The 17,401-nt window shown below is 41.5% G+C and overlaps 1 long non-coding RNA gene across 2 annotated transcripts; it reads right to left on the reverse strand.

The window, feature by feature from the left end:
* Positions 1–13,478: 13,478 nt before the first annotated feature.
* LOC110934729 lies at positions 13,479–15,734 on the reverse strand. 2 transcript variants are annotated; one of them, XR_002588580.2, is made up of 3 exons: positions 15,553–15,734; positions 15,289–15,422; positions 13,479–14,016 (listed from the first exon to the last, which is right to left on the reverse strand). It is a non-coding gene; the product is annotated as an uncharacterized LOC110934729 (long non-coding RNA). The 2 variants fall into 2 exon arrangements; XR_002588579.2 differs by having other exon boundaries at positions 15,213–15,422.
* Positions 15,735–17,401: the final 1,667 nt, after the last annotated feature.

Here is a 17,401-nt window from a genome sequence, read left to right on the forward strand (position 1 = left end):
TGGTTGCTGAAGTAGGCCTGAAGGTTTCTGATATTCTGTCTTGACTCGCGCACAAGTCAAACACTTGCTGACGTAAGTTGCTATGTGGGCCTTCATGCTAGGCCACCAATACGTAGTTTTAATATCGTGGTACATCTTGTCCGAACCAGGGTGTACCGAGTAGCGAGATTTGTGCGCTTCATCCATCACAAGTTCCCGTAAATCGCCATAGTGCGGGACCCAAATGCGTCCTGTTACATAATAAGCACCGTCTTCCTTCTGTTCTAAGCGTTGCCTTGACCCGCGTAGAGCTTCTGCTCTAACGTTTTCTGGTTTCAGTGCTTCTATCTGAGCAGCTCGTATTTGCGAAGGTAGACTAGAATGTATCGTGAGTTGTAAAGCTCTTACACGCTTAGGCGTAGTGTCCTTTCGACTCAGGGCGTCCGCCACTACATTGGCCTTGCCCGGGTGATACCTGATAGAGCACTCGTAATCATTCAGCAGCTCGACCCATCGTCGCTGCCGCATATTCAGTTCCTTCTGCTTGAATATGTGTTCTAAACTTCTGTGGTCGGTGTAGATGGCGCACTTTGTCCCGTACAGGTAATGCCGCCATAACTTAAGTGCGAAAACAACAGCTCCCAGTTCTAAATCATGCGTAGTGTAGTTCTTCTCGTGGACTTTGAGTTGTCGTGAGGCGTAGGCTATGACTTTATCTCGTTGCATCAATACACAACCAAGACCCTGAATTGATGCATCACAGTAAACCACAAAATCGTCTGTGCCCTCTGGCAGTGAAAGAATAGGTGCACTACAAAGTCTATCCTTTAGATGCTGAAAAGCTAACTCTTGTGCATTTCCCCAATGATAAACAACGCCTTTCTGCGTTAGTAAGGTGAGAGGCTGCGCGATCTTAGAAAAATCCTTAATGAATCTCCTGTAATATCCTGCCAATCCCAAAAATTGGCGAATTTCCTTTGGTGTGCGAGGCGCAGGCCAGTTCTTAATAGATTCCACTTTGGATGGATCAACGTGAATCCCATCCTTGTTCACCACATGCCCTAGGAAATGGACTTCACGAAGCCAGAAGTCGCATTTCGAGAATTTTGCGTAAAGCTGTTCCTTCCGAAGGAGTTCCAAAATAAGTCGTAGATGTTGTTCGTGCTCTTCCTTGCTCTTAGAATAGATCAGGATGTCGTCGATGAAGACTATAACAAACTTGTCCAGATACGGTTTGCACACTCGATTCATCAAATCCATAAAAACTGCCGGTGCGTTCGTCAGCCCAAACGGCATGACATAAAACTCATAGTGCCCATATCGAGTCCTAAAGGCCGTCTTAGAGACATCCTCTTCCCGAACTCTCAGCTGGTGATATCCCGATCTCAAATCGATCTTCGAATAGTAGCTCGACCCCTGCAACTGGTCGAACAAGTCGTCAATACGCGGTAGAGGATAACGATTCTTCACAGTCACCTTGTTGAGTTCGCGATAGTCGATACACATTCTGAAGGTACCATCCTTCTTTTTCACAAAAAGTACTGGAGCTCCCCAAGGCGATGAGCTAGGACGAATAAAACCCTTATCCAAGAGTTCTTGTAGTTGCGTGGAGAGTTCTTCCAACTCTGATGGCGCTAAACGATAAGGTGCACGGGCTACAGGCGCGGCTCCAGGAGCTAGATCAATCTGAAACTCGACTTGGCGATGGGGCGGAAGACCAGGTAATTCCTCAGGGAATACCTCAGGATAATCGCGTACAACCGGAAAATCTTCTAGCTTCTTCTCCTTTTCTGTGGTGTCAGTAACTAAAGCCAAAATCGCAGTGTGGCCCTTTCGTAAGCATTTCTGAGCCTTAAGAAGAGAGATGATGTTCTCAACAGCACTTCTCTTGTCGCCACGAATCATGAGAGGTTCACTACCTAAACCAGGAATACGAACGATCTTCTCGTTGCAAAGAATCTCTGCTCGGTGTTGGGATAACCAATCCATCCCAATGACAACGTCGAAACTACCCAAGACAATAGGAATAAGATCGATAGCGAAGGTCTGATTAGCGAGAATAAGCTGGCAACCCTTGACTACGTGCGAGGCTTCCAAACTCTTACCATTAGCTAGCTCTACGGTGTGCTTGTCGCTCAGGGGTGTAGGAATACGCTTAAGCATCTTACTAACTTCTAGTGACACATAGCTAGTATCGGCACCCGAATCAAATAAGACTGTAACATAAAAGTCGTCGAGAAGGAACTTACCCGTCACCACGTTGGGATCATTCCTTGCTTCACCTTGACCAATCACGAACACACGTCCCCTAGCACCATTGTTGTTGTTGTTCCCATTGTTACCATTCCCCTGATTGTTGTTGTTCTGGTTCAGTTGGGGACAATCCTTCTTGAAGTGGCCTTCAGCTCCACACTGAAAGCACCCTTTGTTGTTACCCTGCTGCTGTCGCTGGTTCTGCTGAGGTTGCTGACGATTCTGGTTGACGGGGTATGCGCTTCTGCAATCCTTTGCAACATGACCAGGCTTGTTGCATCGATGACAGTTGCCCCTGGTGCATGGCCCACTGTGGTGTAGGCTGCAGCGATTGCACTTGGGGTGATTCCCCTTGTATCCACCATGACTTTGACCACCAGACGACTGCTGACTGGGGCTCTTGTGATCGTCCGTCTTTCTCTGCTGAGACTGAGTTTGCACTGAAGTTGAACCCCTGCTTGAAGTTCCATCCCATTTCCGTTTATCCCCACTAGAAGTACCAGAAGTAGTTGCAGCACCTATACGCTTCGGTAACTTGTTCTGCTCCACCGCTTGGTCAGTGAGACGGTGAGCCAACTGTACAACCTGCTGGATAGTAGTCAACCTCGCTGAAGTCACATGACTTTGGATCTCTGGCACCAAGCCCTTGAGATAGAGTTCAATTCGCTTGTAGGGAGGATCCACCATAGTAGGACACAACAAAGCAAGCTCATGCGATCTCTTAGTGTATGCCTCAATTTCTGATCCCGACATCTTAAGATTGTAGAACTCATCTTCCAGTTTGTGAATGTCGTCACGACTGCAGTATTCCTCCCTGATCATTTCCTTGAAAGTTTCCCATGGGGTGGCGTTGGCAGCAACCAACCCTAACATCTGCACCTGAGCATTCCACCACGTGAGGGCCAAACCCTCGAGAGTACCAGTAGCATACTTCACCCTGCGCGCTTCAGGGCATTCGCACATTTCGAACACAGACTCCAGTTTCTCAAACCAGTGTAGGAGACCTACTGCTCCTTCAGTGCCGCTAAAAGTTGTGGGTCGACAGTCCATAAAGGTCTTAAAAGTGCACACCGGTGCCTGAGCATACTGACCTCCTGCGTGTGCAGCTGCGAGCGCTGCGGCAACTCGTTCGTTGATCAAAGCCGTCAACTGGGCTTGTGTCATGTTAACGCGTCCAGACATGGTTCTTCATAACAAGAGTAACACGTGTGAGAGAGGTTCGCGAAAGCACGATAGTAGGACAGAGTAAGCACGCACGTGTTCAAACAACAGTAGCTATACTAATCAAGCATACCATGAGCAGTGTACTACGCAACTAACAAGTAGGCAATATACATACATCATATTACCTAGAACGTCGAGCCTTGCATGAGGAGCGAAGTGTCGTTGTGGACCGTTGAGCACTAATCCGGTTATAGTCTGGTTTTAACAAAAACGTTTCTCCTTTATTAAAACCAAGTTCACTATAACCAATGGCTCTGATACCAATCTGTCACACCCCCAAAATCCCACCTGCAGAGTACTACCGCCTAGAGGCGTGACTGACCAGGATCCAGCCACCAATCATACTGAACAAGCATATAAGTAGTTATAAAAGTTTAACCATCACGATTGGTGTTCCAAAACAAATAAGTTTAAGTTGCAAGCGGAAGCATAAGTTTAAAGTTATAACATAAGTTCCAAAAGTTTCAAGTTTAACATAGTCTTGTAGCAATCCCTGTCCCACAACGATCCTCCTCCATGCAAGCTCCCACTGAGTACCTATGGTCCTGCAAAGCATGTAGTAACGAGTCAACAACTAGTTGAGTGAGTTCACGGGTGGGCGTTCGTTTTAGTTGTTTTCGAAAACAGTTTACTTTATCTGGCATCCTGCCGTGGGGGTTACCCCATAGTTTTAAAACGTGACCAGTTCATTCCCAGTTACTCCGGCACTCCGGCCGTGGGGGCTACCCCATGTACATCATCTGGCTCTCCAGCCGTGGGGGCTACCCCATGTGTATCATCTGGCTCTCCAGCCGTGGGGGCTACCCCATGTGTATCATCTGGCTCTCCAGCCGTGGGGGCTACCCCATGTGTATCATCTGGCTCTCCAGCCGTGGGGGCTACCCCATGTGTATCATCTGGCTCTCCAGCCGTGGGGGCTACCCCATGTGTATACTAGACTCGTTACCGTATCGATTGCTGACTGTAGTCATGTTTATGTGCCCTGAAAACATCAATGTCTATCATCATTGACGTGCCCCAGATCCATTAGTTCACGCCCGTCCTCTGCGGCACGGTGTGAGGCTTGTCAGACCTAAATAGCGCTATCTAACTAATGACCCGCTCGCCATTGGCCCGGCGATTAGTCGATACAAAAAGGAGGGACTTCGTGATAGAGTTTTAGTCTAGTACGTTTATCCGTCCATCCGGACGAGGAATCACATTCCTGAACCACTGACGTCCTACCCGAGGTAGACGAGGAACCCACGTTCCTTAACCCCGTTCCCAACCCAGGGAATCCCATGCTTTGTAAAGGGTGTGAACTCACCTTGGTTTGCTCGGCAGTCAAACACAGAAAGTCAATCAAGTCGCAAGTATTCAATAACGTCCTATCACGGTTATCACGTACAATCAGAGTCGAACCAAGTAGTGCACAAATGTTCAGTACGTTTGGCAATCACGTATAATCAGTAACAGTTCATAGGTAACAGTTAATCACATGTTCAAAGTCCAAACAGTTGGGCTCGTGATAACAGGCCCAAATAACTCATCAACAGTAGCACAGAAGTTCATAAGTCCGGCCCACTAACTAAGGCCCAAAGTGTGGTCTCGAGTCGCAACCGGACTCGCAAGCATGGTCTCGAGTCATGCTGTGTGTTGATCATGGATGGTTGCGAGTCGCAACCGGTGTCGCAACCATGGTTTCGGTTCATCATGCTGAGGTCTCGAGTCGCAACGGGACTCGTATCCTGTGGTTTCGGCTTGTCCTGTTATGGTTGCGAGTCGCAACCGCGTGGTCTCGAGTCATCACGCTGTGGTTGCGAGTCGTAACCGGGTGATTGCGAGTCGGTAACAGTCGTTTTCAAGTTCACGTGTTGATGCAGATGGTCAGATTAATGGTACAGTATAATCAGGCCCAAATCCGGAAATAACCAATAGAATTCCACTAACAGTTTTCCTAATCAGGTTACTAGTCAAAGATGGATCAAAATCACAAGGGTTTTCACATTCTTAACTATCATTCAAAGTGTTCTTCACATATTCAAACACATATTCAACAAGTTCATAACATATTAACCACTTATTCACCCTAAATCATGAACAACTATCAAGATACAATTTTACTAGCATGCATCCTACTTGACAAACATATTCATTAGCCGATTTTCTTAGTATAAACACCCAAACTTTTCGGATCTAATCCAAGTGCAACCAATATCATCATTCACCCTTTTTAACATACAATGAACCCATTTTCATCATCAAATATTTATGTATAGTTCAACTAATAACAAGAAACATTCATGAACCGATTTCTTTTCAAAACATTATGTATAACTCATCTTAACATATTGTCACATAATCTCATCTTACAAACATAACATGAACACACTAACATTCAACAAAGCATTAAGAACACTAACCGGTTATGGGTTTCGAGGGTGTGTGAAAAGCTTCCAACCGGGTGTGTGTGTGAGCCGATCCAAGTCCAAAGATCCAAGAATGATGGAGTGTGTTTGTGTTCTAGAGTTTAGGTGAGAGAGAGAAGTAGGAGAGTGTGTGTTGTAATGTTTCAACAAAATGGCAAAGTTAACTAAGGATGGTGTATTTATAGTCAAGTTCCAAATGGTGCACCCTTAGTGGGTTTCGAGTGGGGTTCACGGCCCAAAGGCCTAACCGGCCAAAGGCCCAAACCGGCCTAATGGTTATGGTTCACTCGAGACCACATGGTCTCGAGTCGGGTCCTTGTTGTTTCGTGTCGGGTTCTCGGTTCACAATAACACACATACATATATACATACAATGCACACAAAACAAAGCACATAAAAGTTCACGTTATCATTAAGTTTAATCATTCAACTAATCACATAACGTACAAGTATATCGCATCAAGACACAACGAAGGTTCTAGGTTTCGAGTTGTCACATCTAACATGCTTAGCTCGTCACTTTTAGTATAGTGCTTATATAGGGTCGTAAGGTAAGCGATCTAAACAATCGCTTATATTTTCGAACCCGACCCATTTGGTCGATCATTAGGATCCGACCAAACACATTAGGTGACCATAGTTGTATAGGGAATAACCTTCCGAGGTTATACCTTATGGTCACGACGTTAGGCGTTCCGAACGCGTTTTACGCGAACGACGCGTTAAAGTAGCATAAACTACCTAAACAGGTCGTAATGGGTCGTAAGCACTTAGGTTAGGTTTCATTTTAGTATAAAGGCTTTGTTAAACCATATTACTCGAGTCTCCATACTCGTTTGGTTTACGAACCCGCATACTATCCGATCCTTCCGATTTTGGTCCGGTATATTAATATAGCTACCTATTAAGTGTCGTTTGGTATGTCACACCCCCCCCCCCAAAATCCACACGCGGAGTACCACCGCTTGGAGGCGTGACATGACCAGGATCAAGCCACCAATCATATCGAACATGTAAATAAGTAGTAATCGTTATTCAACAATACGAAAGGTGTTATCAAAACCAACATAATCAAGTGTGGCGGAAGCATAAATGTAAAAACCCAAACATAAGTATTAAGTGTGTAATGTCATAATCATTCACGATCCGTATCCCACAACGACCTGCTCCTCCTTGTGCAAGCTCCATAAGTACCTAAGGTCCTGCAAGGCATGCAGCAGAGAGTCAACAACTAGTTGAGCGAGTTCACAGTTAATAGTTCGGTAATAGTAGTGTGAGTAGTAGTATGTTCGTTCGTTATGTCATGTATCGTATTAGTTTCCATCGCGGCCTCCCAGGCAGGTGTGCGAAGATTAGTACATTTAGTTCGCGGCCTTCCTATGGCAGGTGTGCGGAGTCAGTCATAATATCGTGGCCAACCCTTGGCAGGTGTGCGAAGATCGGTTCAATAAGTGTTACTAGTCTAGTCGTATCTTATCGTGAGGTTCTACCATCTGAGTATATACAATAAGTCATCCAATCCCATTCCCACCCGGGAACCCCATGCCTTGGCTGTGTGAACTCACCTTGGTTTGCTCGGCAGATACACAGAAAGTCGGTTAAACTATATAGCGATCAACCACGTCCTAGCATGGTTATTATACAGGTCAGGTTCGTATTTGAATATAGCACGTATGTTCTTCACGCAAAGTACACAAGTATAGTCATGGCAATTCACGTATAAGCATTTCATAGCAGCCCAATAGTAGACACGTAAACAAGTCCAAGTATCCAGCCTAATCTGTTGGGCTCGTGACAGTGCAAGTCCGATAAAATGTGCAAGTGTTCATGGTCTCGAGTCGAGACTAACGAACTCGAGTGGTATTGGTTTCGGGGTCTCGAGTCGCAACAAGGAGGTCTCGACTAGTGTATATATCACTCGAGACTGGGTGGTCTCGATTCAGGTCTCGAGTCGCAACAGGACTCGCAATAGGGGTCTCGGGTTGTGCTGTTTTGTGTCGGTGTTGAGGTCTCGAGTCGAGACTAGGAGTTCTCGACTCGCAACCTGTGTCGAGACTAAGCATGTAACAGACTTCCTGATTTCCATAATTTGCAGCTCAATCAGTTCCGTAATATTAGCAAACAGATTTAGCAGTTTCACAATTCAGATCAATCAACATAATTTTCAACTATCCATCTAGCAACCAACGATCAAACAGGGCAATCTATTCGTTAATTTACATGAACTCTATTCACATTCGAGTATAAACAATTACTTATCAAATCATACTTGGTTCGAATACATGAACATACAGCCGATTACCTACATTCGATACTAAATCATCATGCAAATAAATCTGAAAACAAGACATGATAACTGATTAACATCATCGTACAAATCCGGTTCACAAGAACATCATTACATAAACATTATTATTCATCATACCATTATATCGAATCATGGAATCATAACAACATGTGACCAAGCATAAATAGTGAAATACTAATCGTATAAGAGTAGGAGAGGGTGATCCGAATAAAGATCTTCGATAGCACGGGTGTGCTTGCCGTCGGGTATGTGAGGGAGAGAAAGAGGGCACTAGGGTTTGAGTGTGTTATTGCTTTACAAGTTGTGAAAGGTAAAACTGTTTCCCCCTAAGTGTTATACGCTCAAGGAGAGTGGGCCGACCCATCATGGGCTGCCCCCCTTCGGTCCGAATACAAAGAATACGGCCCCTAGTGGGCTTGTGCGATTGGGTGTAGTGTTGTGCGATTGGATCATGTTGTGCGTTTAATACAAACATTCAATAACGTACATACATGCACATAATAACATTCAATAAATCAAAGCTCATATAATCGCACACGGTCACATATGTTACACAAAGTAGGTTCGAAACACGAGTTGTCACATTATCTCCAACTTAAAAGAAATTTCGTCCCGAAATTTGGTACGCACTCACTAAGGAAGCTAGGTAGGTTATATCGTTCACTGGTTTTCCTGGGGTGTCACATCCTCCCCCCGTTGATCTGGAATTTTGTCCCGAAATTCCGCAGTAGCAGCTTCAGTCTCAGTAGTGGTTGTATTGGTTCCGAATAACTGGGGATACTTTTCTATCATCTGGTCTTCGCGTTCCTAGGTGTACTCTGGGCCACGTTTGGAGTTCTAACGAACTCGGACAAGAGGGATTCTCTTGTGTTTGAGGACCTTAACATCCCAGTCCGTGATTTCAACTGGTTCCTCGACGAAGTGCAGCTGTTCGTCGATAGTGAGTTCTTTCAAAGGAATTACGAGGGTCTAATCTGACAAGCATTTCTTCAGATTCGACACATGGAATACGTTGTGAACTGCCCCGAGTTCAGCTGGTAGGTTTAGCTTGTAGGCCACTTTGCCAATCTTCTCAATGATTTCAAATGGTCCGACGTACCGCGGATTTAGTTTGCCCCGTTTGCCAAAACGAACCACACCCTTCCAGGGTGAGACTTTAAGTAAAACCCGGTCCCCGACCTGAAATTCCAATGGCTTCCTACACTTATCCGCATAGGCTTTCTGACGGTCGCGTGCTGCCGCCAAGCGTTGCCGTATCTGCGCAATCTTTTCCGTGGCGTCCACTACAATCTCTGGACCCGTGATCTGACTATCCCCCACCTCTGCCCAACAGAGAGGTGACCGGCACTTACGTCCGTACAATGCCTCGAATGGAGCGGCTTGTATGCTGGTGTGATAACTGTTATTGTACGAGAATTCCACCAAAGGGAGATGTTTTACCCAGCCGTTGCCGAAATCAATAACACATGCCCGAAGCATGTCTTCGAGAGTTTGGATCGTTCGCTCAGATGCGATGATATGTGGTGCTCATGTCTAATGGTGAGCCAAAAGATTTGTGCATCGCTTGCCATAGCTCTGACGTGAATCGTGCATCCCGATCCGAAATGATGGAGGTGGGCACCCCGTGCCTCAAAACAACTTCTTTAAGATAAACGTCTGCGAGAGTGGAGAACTTATCCGTTTCCTTAATAGCCAGGAAGTGTGCAGACTTGGTGAGTCGATCCACGATCACCCATATGGTATCATTCCCACACTGGGATCTAGGTAGGCCTGATGTGCGTGAAGTGTGTTATAATTTAGATTAATATTTAAGCCCCTTTTTACACTTTTAGCCAAGTTTTAAATTTATAAAACACGATATTTACTAACACTAAACACACATATGGGCAAGTGCACCCATCGTGGACGTAGTATAGTGTTGGTAAGATACCGAGGTCGTCCAAGGACACAAGAGCTTTTAATACCGGTTTATCCTCAACGTCTAATCAAATCAAAAAGTGAGAAAAATGTTTTAAACTAAGAAAAATAAAAACTAACTAAATGCTGAAAAATAAAATAAAATAAAAACAGATAGACAAGATGAATCACTTGGATCCAACACGTGTGTTAGTATAACCTTTGATTATTTTCGCACTTTTGCACTTGTTTAAGAGATTATCTTAGTTATTGTAGTAGGCCCCTCTTTTGAAGGCGACGTTACCCTCAACCCAGTAGTTTAAGTCAGCATGGATACAATCATAAAGGGTCGGATTATTGAAAGATAATGAATTAAGTTATTAATGCAAATTGTGGTAGGCCCCGCTTTCGGCGGTGACGTTACCCTCGGCTAAGTAGTCTGAGTCAGCAGGGATACAGTCCTAAATAGCCGGGTTATAGTATTAATAGTAGTTAACTTATGAGGGGGTCAAAGAGTTTGGATCCCCGCCATCCAATACCTATGGGCATTGAAGGAGATCCTACTAAAATTGACCTAGGTCCCAAGCAGGACCTCTAAACGCTGAACAAGGGCAAGACCCTTACCAAACCGTTCCCTTAACCCCCGACCAGGTAGCCAACATACCTCCATATAGAGCGTGGAGATATGAATGGTGAAAATCTTTTATTTTATATAGACAGTAAAATAATGCCAAGACACCACGGACAAACGATAAGGAAAGATCACCTTCAACATAAGTAACTAGTTATTAACGTCATTAATACAAAACCAAATAAAAAGTGCAAAAGATTAAAAATAAAAAGTATTATACTAAACACTTGTCTTCACCAAGTGATGTAAGAGACTTAGGCAAACATGTCCTTGATTGTCAAGAACTCCTACGATCAATCTTGGATCCCGAGACGACTCACACACTCTATGATGGACAATGGATGATGGTGGTGGATGATGGTGTTATGGTGGTGGTGGGTGGTGGATGAAGTGTGAGAGAGGTGGTGTGCCAAGGGATGAGATGGAATGAAACCAAGCACCCCTATTTATAGGCTGAACAGAAGGCTGGGCATGGCCCCGTGTCCGCTGGACACGCCCCCGTGCCCGTCTGACACTCTCTCTCTTCATTAATTGTAATTCGCAATTACAATTAATGCGCCTGCTGTACTTTCACCACGCCCCCGTGCCCGCTGGACACGGCCCCGTGGTGGGCAATGGAAGCTTCTACTAGTTTGTCTTTTCTGCTGCTTCTTGGGCACGGCCCCGTGTTCGCTGGACACGGGGCGTGTTCAGTCTTCTGTTTTCTCTTCTTTGCCTTGGGGGGTGCCGTTGAGGGTCCGGGCAGTCTACTTTTATTCCTTTTCTTGTATTTATGCTAGAATTAGTTGTCTTTTTGCTTCTTTTGTGATTTTGAGCTCATTTCATCCTGAAAATACAAAAGAAAGACAAAAACACTCTTTTTCCAACATTAGTACTTAAAAAGGGTTAGTTTTATGCCTTAATTGATGTGATTTATATGTTGCATTTTACACACATCAATGGACAAGTTAAAAATATAGTTTATCTTTAACACTTAATATTTTGGCAAAGACTGCATAAACAAATATATATATTTTGGGAAGTAAAATATATATATTTATAAACAAACAATACAAATTCAAAATGCAAAGACATGATGAACGGGCGAGACTCGACAAACAAGGGCACGACCCTCACAAAAGTTGAACATACAAAAGACAAATACAAAAACTTAAGATGGTGACTTGTACTTATGTGATACAAGTCTAGTGATTAACATACGTAGAACAATTATAGGTTGCGACGCCTACACGACAAAGCCGGTGAACGCTTACGAAACGAGTTACACAAAACTATGAGTTCATGTCCCCACTTTTTAAACATTTTCTTGTTTTCTAAACTTGGGGAAAATACATGTACTGTGGTATGTAGAAACAAAACTAAGGTATGATACTATAGATCATGTCATGAATAGGGTGTCATAAGCACCATTAATCAACGTAAGTCCTAGACCGCAGAACAAAAGGATAGATCTAATGGGTTTCAGGCAACCACATTTTTAAAATGCCTTTGTGTCACTAGTCGTGAATCGACAAGTAAAATGCCTATGGTTTGGATGTTTCCTATGTCGTTACATATGTTAGTGGCCTTGCGAACCATTAGAGATCTCGATTTCCTTACATTTACAGAATACTTTTTCAAGTACAATTACATACCATGTTTCCTACAACGAATACTTAAATGTTTTACACAAAACTATATGAATTCACACCAACTTATGTTGATGATTTTTTAAAACTTACATGTATTTCAGGTAACTAGGTGGATGTACGCGTGGTCCCTCTTTGCTCAAGGATGTTGTTTATGTTTTAGTTATATTGTGTCGAGGCTCCAATGCCACTTTTGTAGGATTTGGTTGTTATATCCCACCTCCTGTGGTGATATAATAATCAAAACCTTGATATTTGTTTTTGGAACGAAGTTGTAAACTTTTCAAACAATTATCTTATTTGGGATGTAAACTTAAAACTTAACTTCTGTTTTGGATGTTTATTATCAATGGCATTGTGGAATTGTTTTATGATCATATAGTATGTTTACCATTCGTATGCAATGAGAACCTTTCAGGATCACACCTCGTGCTTCCGCCTTAGAAAGGGGTGTGATACGGAATTAGTCAAAGAAATGATACATATGCACATGTGTATTTTTTTTTTTAAGTTGTTACTTGAAAAAAAAATATTTTTTAGTGACGAAAGATAGCGATTTTTTTTAAATATTAAAAAAATTGTGTGCTTTTTTATATTTTTTAGATATTTTTTTGTGTTCACATTGGTTCTCGTAATAAAGGTGGTTCTCGCATGAAGCCTACCTTATATTTATATATATCTCACACCTTTTAGTAGTTTTAGAGTTGATTTTTATTGAATATTGTTCCAAAGTGATTCGTATTTAAAAATCATAAAAATTTAGTAAAAGAAAACAAGAAATCTCAGTAACAATTTATTTTGAATCGAATTTGGTGATGTCAATTTAGCTAAAATATAAATGCGAATTAATTGAGTGAAACTGATATGGTGATCACTAAATTCAAATAATGTTGCAGGTCAATAAAAAGAAATTTGGAAGCCTACAAATCTACAAGGGACTTGCATTTTTCTATTGCAATTAAGTAGATGGATTATATTGGATGGTGACTTGGCAACAAAAAGATGCAAATTTGATTTGGATATGCCACAAAATTTCAATTGTAGTAAACTAGGGGTTAAACCCTCGCTTCGCGGCGGGCACACTGATTTATTCAATGCTAAATATAACTTAAACATCTTAAATAAAAAAAAAAAAACAAATAAAACCCATAAAAACATGAAACTCAGTACAGGTGCATTTGCAATATTGCACATTACATGTACCTTACACACCTGTCCCCTTAGATACAACTTACAACTATGAAGCTCACATAATAAAAAATACAATTTGCAATTAATAAAATCTTACCAGCAGCGACACTCTATGCAATCCGATTTATTATGAATCCTTTGTAGTAACACGGTTGACACTCGTCAAGGTCTGAGCAATTTTGTTCTCTACATATGTGTCTTGTTACCAGCAACGCACAACTTTGAAACTGATATGTTAAGAAATACAACCTGCAATTAACAAAACTGACCCACTATCGCGACTGGCTTGGGTCTTTGATGTAAGGAAGACAACGAAATACTTTTCCGCATACCAGAAGCGCACTTTAGTGCTTCACAAGACCCGCGACATAAGAAGACGAAGTAAAAAGCAGCTCCTTCGGAACACGTGGTGCAAGAATAGACGTACGTTGACGTGCTTGCAGAAACGTTTGCTGCCCATCCTCATCGCGTAACGGACTGCACGTACCTGAAAGATGACTATAACATAATATAAATAAGTATCAGCCTAAACACCAATTTACAGAAGTTTGGATTTGCATTTAATTAATTATCTGATTATTTAAGGTTATCTAATTAATGTCATTATTGCCTAAGACGGGTCAAAAGTTTGACAACTTTTTACAGTTATAATTTGCTTTTGGAGCAAAGTATTTAGGAACTCCGTAAATATACATTTTGGATGACTTTTGACCCGTTCGGCCCACATGCCCTCTTTGGTTTCATTTTTTTCTTATTCTTTTTACCATTAGAGATAAATGCAAACTGAGTCGGCCCCCTAGCAAATGGGTCAAAGCCCTTAACTACTTTTTATCCAAATCACATGTATTTTTTTTTATCTTATCTATATCATTCTAAATTTAACTAATTGATGTCAGCCATGTATTAAGTATTGTTTTTGGTTTTCAGAATTTATAGACCACAAATTAAGATGAAAGCAAAAACTATTTATTTTTTTCCCAAAAAAAACCCGGAGTTTATTATCCTCTTAACACCTCAAAATAGCTTGAGCTGGCCGTGTTCTAGGTCTTAGACTAACAATCAAGCCCCTTTTTAACCTATTGTGCCCAGTCAAAGCCTTGATTTATTTTCGGACAGTAGAATCCTATCTTATCATCAACGTATTTGCGTTTTACAAACTCTTTGTGCTTAAAACCCTGAAACCTTCTTCCAACTAATACTACAAAGATTGGTCATTTTATCAAAACGTCACATTCCCTTTTATCCTCTTTAAGTTTTCACTATAACCACTACTAATTCCCCAAGTTGCTACTAGTCCTGGACATGTCAATAGCGGCTATAGCGTGTTACATAGCATATAGGTCATATGTCGCTATATAGTATATAGTGATAAAACTGCGACCTTATAATTTTTTTTTTGTCATCTCCACTGCTCGATACCTCAGGTTTGGTTTGCTCGATAACATGTATTTTTCTGTCTCTACGCTAAACATGAAATATCAGGTGCTGTGTCGTTGCTATCGCTATGTAGCATATATGTAGCTTGTCGCTATTGACCGCTATTCGCTACTAACAACTATGTAACTCCATCTATATTGCAATTAAAGTACATTCTAATTCTTCAAACATAATAATCAATCAATCATCCACACACACACAGTCACACACAAACAAATAAATAACTTAAATGAAACCATAATCACACAAATGCATACCTTCAGAAACCGACCCCTCCGGTTCTCCCCGATATCAAAATAAAACACCTGAAAACACAACCAATGAAAAACCTACCCAAATTTTAAGATCTCACTTTCCAAGCAACTTTTTCAGCGAGCCCTTTCCGATTTTCCCCCAACTCTTTATCTCTTCTAATTTGATTTTTCTGCTTCTTTGATCTATGGCTGCTACTATGTCTACCAGACCTACTGCTCAAAGTTCAACAAATATACCGAGCAAATTAGCCCACGGAATCAATAACAAAAAACTCGATTCATGCAAAACTTTTTCCAACGACCAAAGTAACTGAAATTGGAAACCAATTTTGTTGAAGCGTACCTGGTGAGGATGGTGGTTAAGCGATGTGCGGGACGAAGTCGTTACCTGATGTGGTTCAGGGAAGGAAGGGAATAGCTCTGTCGCTGCTTTGGATTCCGTTTGTCGCCGGGCAGGATTTGGGGCAGGGTGTTGGCAACCGTCGTATAAACGGTGTAGCGGTGGTAATGACCGACACTTACAGGTTGGCAAAACCTGGGAACGGGAACTGTTCCTAAGACAAATTGTATATATACTAGTTGATGCCCCGCCCGCGTTGCGGGGTGATGGCCGAATAATTCTCAATCAATTAAAAAACACTATTATAGTTTTGTTAGAAAAAAAAACTAAAACGATGACAAGACCGTAGTTCTGAGCTCAGGGCAAAACTGTAGTTTGTCAGGATTAATGAGCGAGTGTTAGACAACTCCTTCACATGGAAAAAAATTAAATCCTGTCAACCAATTAAAAAAAACACTCTTATAGTTTTGCTAAAAAAAACTATAACGATAGCAATATTGTAATTTGAACTGAGGGAAAAGTTGTATTTGTTGAGTTGGGTAAAATCGTAATACTATAAAAGTTAAAGTGATAGCAATACTATAAACTTGAATCAAAGACAAAATCGTAATATAACTTTGCACTAAGGACAAAATCGTAATTTTAAGCTGGGGACAAAACTACATTTTTAATTTGAACTGGGCAAAATCGTAATTTTGAATTTGGGGGCAAAAGCATACTTTTATTTTGAACCGGGCAAACACATAATTTTAAACTGAAGACGAAATCATAATTTTTGAAACGGGGCGAAAATGCAAAATCGTCATTTGTAGTTTGGGGAAAAAGCAAAAATTTGTTTTGAACTGAGGCCAAAATTGTAATTGTAATATGGGGATAAAAGCATAATTTTGAACCGAGAGCAAAATCGTAATTTTAAGCGAGGGATAAAAACATAATTTTATTTTGAAGTGGGGGCAAAAACGAAATTTTATTTTAAATCAAGGACGAAACCGTAATTTTAAAACGAATATAAAAGAATAAAACGTTGGTCCAATAGGGAGGTGCCACGCAGCTGCGTGGCACTATTGAATGAATGAATAATAAATAACTGGGGTTCATGTGTTGAATTTGATACGATAAATTAATGGACCAATATTAATTAACTGGAGACTTCCGAGTGTATTGTAAAACCTATACAACCAATGGACCTACAAGGGAAACATGAAGGAAGGCGGTTAAACAATAACAAAAGGGGAGATCAGATAAGGGTTTGGCGTGGTTATGACAATACAACAATTCGGAGTTCAGCAACAACAACAACATATAGCAAGTGAACAAAGAAAAGAAAAAAAACAAGCTCACAACTACACATGTCACAAACGTCTAAGGTTGAGTTTGAGGATAAAGAATTAAGCAAGTAGACAATCAGGGTGTTGAATTGAATTAATTTAATATGCTAGTAGCTTATCAATTTTATTTCTTTTACGATAAACCATGACTTTGATTGTGTTTTTGTTTTACTTTCGATTATGCGTAGCTAAACTTATTATACTACCTAGGTTTTTGATGAATACTTTGTAATCTCGTTTTTTTCGGTTTTATATTTATTTGATTGGCTTAATGTTTTAGATCTGTTTATTATTCGTTTTAGTGCATATGAGTACTATTGTTATGATTAATTTACGTATCTTATTCTGCCAGTTTTTCTGCTTGTTTTTGATTGTGTATTATTTAGTTAGGGTTTCGTGTGGTATCACCTACTTGGTGTTTATTATTTTACCCTAGGAATGACTTTGTTAGTCAGTTACCTTAGCGTTATGCCATTCTTAAGACATGGAGGTAATAGAGTGTCGTGTTATGTTTGTTTTGGGCG

Source organism: Helianthus annuus, chromosome 4 (assembly GCF_002127325.2).
Source record: "Helianthus annuus cultivar XRQ/B chromosome 4, HanXRQr2.0-SUNRISE, whole genome shotgun sequence".
NCBI classification, from domain to species: domain Eukaryota; kingdom Viridiplantae; phylum Streptophyta; class Magnoliopsida; order Asterales; family Asteraceae; genus Helianthus; species Helianthus annuus.